We start from the raw sequence: 8,150 nt of genomic DNA on the forward strand, positions 1-8,150 counted from the left end.
CATTCACAGCTGACAAGGAAAATGCTCGCACGTTATTTTGATTCTCTTTCTAGTGTCAAGTTGGATTTTGCTGTGCATTCCGGTGGGCTTGTTTTATGTGCCATGTTATTCTGATAAATATTGCTTAAAATATGTTGTTCTCCAAAGTTCAGTCATATCTCTTTGTAAAATTTTTGTTTTATATGTCATTCTCCAAAGTTCAGTCATATCTCTTTGTAAAATTTTTGTTTTACCGTAGGACATAATTGAGATTTTTATCTATAAAAAGCTTTAAGGTTCATGTATACTATAATACTCAAATTTAACCTTTATGAAAGTTACATTTTTTGAACTTTCAAGTATAAATTGCATAAAAGAATTAAGAGATCATAGAGAATAGGGATTAAAAGGGTTTCAGTGGCAGGAAAAGAAAATCTAAAGTGTCTAAGAAAATCTTAACTGTCTTCAGGAGAAAAATTTCTATTTCTGATATTTCTTTACCTTCTTAGTAATAATTAGAATTTTTTTTTCCTTTTTCTCCTTTCATGATAAACAATCATATGCTTCAACAATATTTTGCATGTTTCAATAGAATAGAAAGAACTTTGAGAGTTAAACACTATTCAGACACCTGTTTTTAAAATAGGCAATTGGTCATTCAAGGCATGTATTATTAGTAGTAGCTTGCATTTTACATATATGTGTTACATTTTGTATGTATCATATACATGTATAATTACATATATAAATATAAATACATAGTTTGCCAATTGTATACAGAAGCTCTTCCAGATTTAGGCAAATGGGGTTCATAGAGGAATTGACAACTTGGAAGTCTTTAGGAAGAAAATTATTGTCAACATCAGTTTTTTAAATTTTTTGAAAATTCTGTTAGTAAATTATTCTCCATATCTGGTCTAATTCTTTTATTTTGCAGTCTTTTTCATTTTATTCTTTCATAAGAAGTGAGCACATGTGAAATAACTCTCCTCATATAAAGGCAATTCTTATCAACTAATCTTTGTTATCACAAGATACAGTGTTTTTTGCCCATAAATTTAGTAACTGCATTTTCAACATAATCAGCCATTTAAGATGTGTTTCCTATAAAGAAAGTAGTGCCCGTATATTATTCCATTACCTTTCTTTCTCTCCTGCTAGTCACTAGAGTAGTATTTACTTTAGCAATTATACTTGTGTAAGTTAGTGCCTTTTATAACTGTCAGCCTAAGTTTCACTTTATTTTTCTAATTTTAATACCTTCTTGTCAAGAATTTTTTATGAAATACATTATTGATGTGTAATAATCTATAAACCTCAGTTTAAATGTACAGATAATCCCATCGTGGCAGATGTTTGCCAACTGCTTTTACTGCCACCTTTTCCTTGTTAACAGTATCTTACATTGTTCAGGTAGGAGCAGAGATCCCTGTTCTTCTGGGAGATAAGGACCTTAACCTTATGAATGATCTTAAACAGAAGTGGTTTCATTTCTTATGGTCTGTGATATGCCAAGGAAGAATTTTTTGCAGTGAAGGAAATATTCTGTATTTCTACTGTCCAGTTTGGTAGCTACTTGCTGTATGTGGCTATTGAGCACTTGAAATATGGCCAGTAGAACTGAGAAATTGAATTTTTAATTTAAATTAAATTTAAATAATTGCATGTGACTCATGGCCATCAGAGTAGTGGAAGTGTAGATATCTAAAGTGTGAGCATGTGACCTATTTAAGGCTAAGAAAATGGACAGAAGCCTGTTGAGAAGGGCTTCCTTTCAAATTAAAAAGTCAAAGCATTGTGAAGTAAGGCTTTTTGCCTCTTTCTCTTCCTTCAGGACATGAGTGTCAACAACATGGTTGGAGATAAAACAGCCATCTTACAACCATGAAACAATAAATAGGAGTATGAAAGCTACCTTTCAAAGATGGTTTTGTAGAAAGATTAGGGAGAGCCTGGGTCCCTGATGGCATGTTGAACACCTGAACCAACATGAACACTTGCCAACCTCTACACTTACTACATGAGAAAAATAAACTCTGTTTAGATGTTTGGATTTTCTGTTACTTTTGCCATGCATATTTCTGACTACTATATCCATCATTCAGCTTTTTTTTTTAATATGCAAAACTCTTATTTTAGACATTCTGGGAATGGTGTTTCATAATGTAATGATTTAAAGTAGAGAAGCGTATATAACAAAAGAAGTAATATTTTGTTGCAGTTCAGCACACACTGTTTAAGCCAACTTTATAGGATAGTATTGACTTGGGAGCAGAGGAGGATGTAGAAAAGATAGAATTGGAAGACTAATGTTCAGTATGCTGGGAGCATATAATTTTTATTGGTAAATATTTCAAAGAATCTTTTTTTTCCAGTGCCACATTTATTCTCAAATAACTTCATTTTACTTCATTTCATAGAACTGTAGGATTTTAGAAGGGACTTGAAAGATGATTTAGTTATACTCCATTTTAAGATGAGGAATTGAGCGAGGTTCTGAGAAATTAAGCCCTTCTGTGACAGAGCAGGACTAGGATGTTAGGAGTTCCCAAGTCAGTGTTCTTTCTAGGGTACTCATATGCCTTTTCTGTGAAATGTTCTTCCTATTTTAGAGTGACAAAATTAAAAGATAGATATAGCCAAGAAACATTGCTTATTAACAGAGCAGGTATTAGAATTCAGATTTTCTGATTTGTAAAACAATTTTTTAGAGGAATAATAGTCATAATTTCTTTTTTTAAGTCATAATTTCATTTTGAATTAAATTGAACTTAAAACTCAATTGACCATTTAAGCCATTACTTCATGTAACATTGTGAGAAGTATTTAAGACTATTTAGAACTATTTCAAGCCTTTTACTTTGAACCTCTGATGTATCCTATCTCCCTTCGCACTCTTGACAAAGCAACCTTTTGTTGCAGACTGAATTGTGTCCCCCCAGTACTCCTATGTTGAAGTCCTAACCCTAACCCCCAGTACCTCCGAATGTGATTTTATTTGGAGAGAGCCAGTTAGGTCATAATGAGTGGGCCGTAATCCAGTATTGATTGATACCTTTAGAAGAGGAGATTAGGACACAGACACACAGAGGAAGGACCGTGGGAAGACAAAGAGAAGATGCCCATCTACAAGCCAAGGAGTGATTCCACAGAAGAAATCAACTCTCCTGACACCTTGATCTTGGACTTCTGGCCTTTAGAACTATGATAAAATAAATTTCTGTTGTTTAAGACATCAGTTCTCTGTGTACTTTGTTAAGGCACCCCTAGCAAACTAATAGAGCTTTCTTACTATTTCACAGAGAAAAAGAGAAGTCACTGGATAAAAATGTACCCTGTATCAGACATTCTTGTACCCATCTTCACCTCTTTTTCTCTTACAGTAGAAGTAGACCTACCCTTTTCTGAACTATTTCCCACCACTGTCTCCCTCATTTTTAATACTTCAGCCTTACCTCAGTTTCATGAATTGCCATATTCCCTTCTACCATAGAGCATCCTGCCTTCCCCAAAACATCACATCATCTCTTTTATTCACACTTGTCCTTAAGTTGTTTCTTTTCTTTATTATCTCTTCTCCTTCATTTCAACTAGGTTCTTCCTGTTAACACTCAAATACGCCCATTTCATTACTTTTTAAGATATCTCCCCTCCTTTTCACAGTCCTCCTCTAGCTACAAAACCCATTTCTGTTTTTGTTTTTGTTTTTTTACAGCCAGATTCCTTCAGTTTTCTAAACTTGTATCTGTCCCCCTGCCACCCCATTCTTTAAATTGCTCCAGTCTGACATTCCCCACCCCCCACCATTTCCTTTGAAATAGGTTAGTTCTGTATCACCCAATCTGATGGATATTTTCTGTCTTTTAAACCATAACCGTGTTCCATTTATTTTATGCTGCTTTATACATTTCATGTCAGTTCTTCTCCATTTTCATTGCCGCCACCATCACCTGACTCCTGAACTACAATGGTAGTCAGAAAGCTAGATTTCTCAATTTAGCCACATTTAAATTCCATGGAGTTGTTAATGCTTTCTTTTTCCACACACTTGATACTTGTTCCCTCTGTATAGAACAAAGCCTTCCTTGACTCCTCTTTCAAGGGGTATGTCCCTCTTTTTTTCTTTTTTTTCTACCTGTTTTTTTTTTTTAAATAATGTTTTATTTTATAATACTTTGACTCACAAGAAGTTACAAAAATATATGGGAGTTCCCATGTACCAGCTTCTTCCTATTATCTAACTGCAGTATATTATCAAACCAGAAAATTGACCCTGCAGCATGCAGCAACACAATTAACTCAAATACTGACCTTATTTGGATTTCACAATATTTACAAGCTCTTTTTCTTCTGTTTATAAAATGTTATATTTGTGAATCATGTTATTATTACCACACAAAGGATATGGAACTTAACATCACAAAGAAAGTCTCTTGCTGCTCCTTAATAGTTAAACCTTCATCTAACCCTAATGACTGGCATCCACTGATCTTTTTTTTTTTTTTTTTTTTTTTTTTTTTTGGCACTGTAATGTAGGTTTAAGGATGTTATATCAGTGGAATCATACAACTTGTAACCTTTTGAAGTCTGACCAGGTTTTTTGACTTTACACTCAGCATCTTGCCCTTTAGATCTGTAAGTGTTGTTGCTGTATCAATAGTTTGTTCCTTTTTATTGCTAAATAGTATTCCATTGTATGGTTTTATCCCCGCCTGGTAACCCATTCACTGTGGAAAGACATCTGAATTGTTTCCACAACCAAGTGGAATTTATTTATTCCAGATATGCAAGCCTGCTTCAATATTTGAAATTTAGTCAGTGTAATCCATTGTATAAAGAAAAAAATAAGGAAAACTACATGATCATATCAGTTGTTATAAAAAAAAATTTGTCCAAATTCACCCATTTATGATGAAAAAAAGTTCAGCAATGGAAGGAAACTTCCTCAATCTGATTAAAAAAAAAAAAAAACAACTAAAGCCCTACATCTAGCATTATACTTGGTTAAAGAATAAATGCCATTTTCCTAAGATTGGGAATGAGGCAAGGATGTGTACTCTCATCACTTCTCTTTGACATAGTACTTGGTATCTTTGCTGGTGCAGTAGAATAAGAAAAGTGAATAAAAGGCATACAGATTGAGAAGGAAGAAGTAAAGCTGTCTGTATTTACAGGTAATCTGATGGTCTACATAGAAAATGCCAGGAAATCACCAAAAACATCCTGAAACTAATTGAGTTTTACAAGATCATAGAATACAAGGTCAACAGAAATTGATTATATTTCTGTATGTTAGCAGTAAACACAGTATTATTTACAATTGCTCAAAAATATTAAGTACAAGTTTTAAAAATGTACACAGGATATGTTTGCTGAGAACTACAAATGCTAATGAAAGAAATCAAAGGAGACCTAAATAAATGGAGAGACATACCATATTCATGGATTGGAAGACAGTAGAGATGTTAATTGTCCACCAAATGGTCTATAGGTTTAGTACAGTTCCTTTTTTTGTTTGTTTAGTACAATTTCTATCAAACTCCCAGACAGATTCTTTGTAGATAGTACATTATAAAATTTATATGAAAAAAGCAAAGGAACTAGAATAGTCTAAACTTTGCAAATGAAAATAAAGTTGGAGGAATCAGACTACCAGATATTGACATATGTAGCTAGAGTAATCAAAATAGTGTGGTATTGGGGGCACCTGGGTAGGTCAGTCTGTTAAGCATCTGACTCTTGATTTTGGCTTAGGTCATAATCTCATGGTTCATGGGTTTGAACCCTGTGTTGGGCTCTGGATAGACAGTGTGGACCCTGCTTGGGATTCTTTCTCTTCCTCTTTCTCTGCCCCTCCCCCTGCTCACACTCCTGTGTGTTCTCTCTCTCAAATAAATTATATAAAAAATAATGTGTTATTGTTATATAATTGCTGTGTGGTTTTGTCAGAGTGATAGAGCAGTGGAACAGAATAGAGTCCAGAATAGACCCACACCAAATATGGCAAACTAATTTTTGAGAGAGGTACATAAGCAGTTCAATGGAGGAATTGGTCTGGGACAATTGAATATTCAACAAATAATGTTGAAAAAAATTAGTCAATCATAGCAAAAAAGGCCCTCAACCTAGACCTCCCACCTTATAAAAAAATTAACCCAAAATGGGTTATGGATCTAGATGTAACAGGTAAAAATACAAAGATTTTAGGGAAAAAAAAACAAGGAAGAAATTGCTTTGACTGCAGGTTAGGCCAAAATTCTTCAAGTGACAGCCAAGGTGCAATATATATAAATATATATATATATATATTTATATATATATGTGTGTGTGTGTGTGTGTATATATATTACATATATGTAATTAATAAATTGAACTTTGTCAAAAATAAAAACTTGTTCTGAAAACTACCCTGTTAAGATGAAAATGCAAGCCATAGACAGAAAACACTTGCAATCATCTATTCAATTAATAGCATTTGTTCAGAATATATAAAGAACTTCAGAATTCAATAGTAAAAAAAAAAAAAATGGGCAAAAGAACAGACACTTAAAGAGGCTGTGGGCCTGGCAAATATGCATATGAAAAGATGTTCAACATCATTTGCTGTTAATAGGAAAGTGCAAATTGAAGCTATAATGACATACCACTAGCACTTATTAAAATGGCTAAAAACATAATTTTATGTACTGATGATTAAATGTGGAGCAACTTGGAAATGTCAAATGTTTAGCTACTCTGGAAAAAGTTTGTTGTATACTTTTATTTGATCATATATCTTTCATTTGGAGCATTACTCACCTTAATTATGTTTTCGGATAATTGTCTCCCTTAGTAGATTCTTTAATTACAGGAGGTCAGAGACCATGTCTATTTTTGTTCACTCTTCATTCCAGGTTCTAGCATGATAACCTGCACATAGTACATATTTCTTTTAATTCAAAAGAAAAATACTATGTACATCATGATACAATTTATTTCACAAATTGTGCTTCCAGAAGTAGTTTGGCTTCACTTTGTTTTCTGGTAAAATAAATTATAACCTCAAAACTCTAATCGCATATCATACAAAAAATATTATAAGGCTGCCAATGAGATTTTATATATGTGTGTGTGTGTGTGTCTGTGTGTGTGTGTGTGTGTGTGTGTGTGTGTGTGTGTGTATACATATAAGTAATGGAATAAAACAATGCTTAGCAATATAAACTGGAGCCATTTTCAGCAAGCTATAGAAATTCTCCAACTGTAAGTAAGGATATTGCAAATGACCAGGAGTGATAAATAGGCTTTTGAGATTTTAGTTAATGGTTCTTAAAGTATGGTCAGTTTTGAACTTGTTAGAAATGCAAATTGTCTAGTAAATGAGAAACTCAAGATACAGTGCAGCAATTTGTGTTTTAACACACCCATCAGGTATTCCTGAAGCCCACTAATAGTTGAAAACCATTTTTCTACAGTTGACTCGGTTATTTGGAAGACTGGAAGAAGCAAGTGGTTCTGCGGAGATTTGTATTATTTTCTTTGTTTCTTTCATTATATTTGTGTATAGTGCTCTTAGTGTTGTATTCTCTCTTCTGCTTCCCACTGCCCTCCCTTCTTTTTCCCGTTTCATTTTTTTGCTACCCTATTTTCCCTGTCAAAACAAAGAACTGAGGTATACATGTTTATTTTATGTATTGAATAGAATATTTTTATTTTTGTAATTTTAAAATTAGTATATTTGTAGAAATACTGCTATTATTTGATTTATATTAGTTGCATTCAATAGCTTAAAAACATTTTTTTTGAGAGAAAGGTGATAGAAGTGGGTCAGTGTTCTTTAAAAAGAAATTCTATGTATCTACACACACAGATGTTCATATATACGCCTCTTTCTTTCTCTGTATATATGTATATTTATATTTCTTTTGCACTCAATTATAATAACCATAATGGGTGTGTAGACCATGACCTTGTATTATAGTGATCATAGTAGAAAGCAAGAATAATACTAAGTTCTCTTTTCTGCATTCATTGTCTCTTAATATGAAAATCTGATTAATAATTAGACTTTGATGCTTAAAAAAGTTAAATTAGAACCGTATCACAGCAAACCATTTCAGCCACAAATGAGTGAATTCCAATTGGGTCAATTGCGTGTCTACTGTATAAGAAAACAAGCATAATAACACAAC

At 33.1% G+C, this 8,150-nt stretch overlaps 1 protein-coding gene across 2 annotated transcripts in view; it reads left to right on the forward strand.

The window, feature by feature from the left end:
• The window catches only part of EMC2 (ER membrane protein complex subunit 2), a 51,244-nt gene extending 48,027 nt beyond the window's left edge, over nucleotides 1–3,217 (forward strand). Inside the window, exon 12 of one of the 2 annotated variants that reach the window (XM_040494261.1) lies at nucleotides 3,041–3,217. The gene's annotated coding sequence lies outside the window, so the exon portion shown is untranslated. Of the gene's footprint in view, nucleotides 1–1,813 lie in introns of both variants that reach the window. The other variant, XM_040494260.1, reaches the window with a different exon arrangement.
• The last annotated feature ends 4,933 nt before the right edge of the window (nucleotides 3,218–8,150 follow it).

This window comes from Herpailurus yagouaroundi, unplaced genomic scaffold (assembly GCF_014898765.1).
Source record: "Herpailurus yagouaroundi ecotype Mexico unplaced genomic scaffold, PumYag 186, whole genome shotgun sequence".
NCBI classification, from domain to species: Eukaryota; Metazoa; Chordata; class Mammalia; order Carnivora; family Felidae; genus Herpailurus; species Herpailurus yagouaroundi.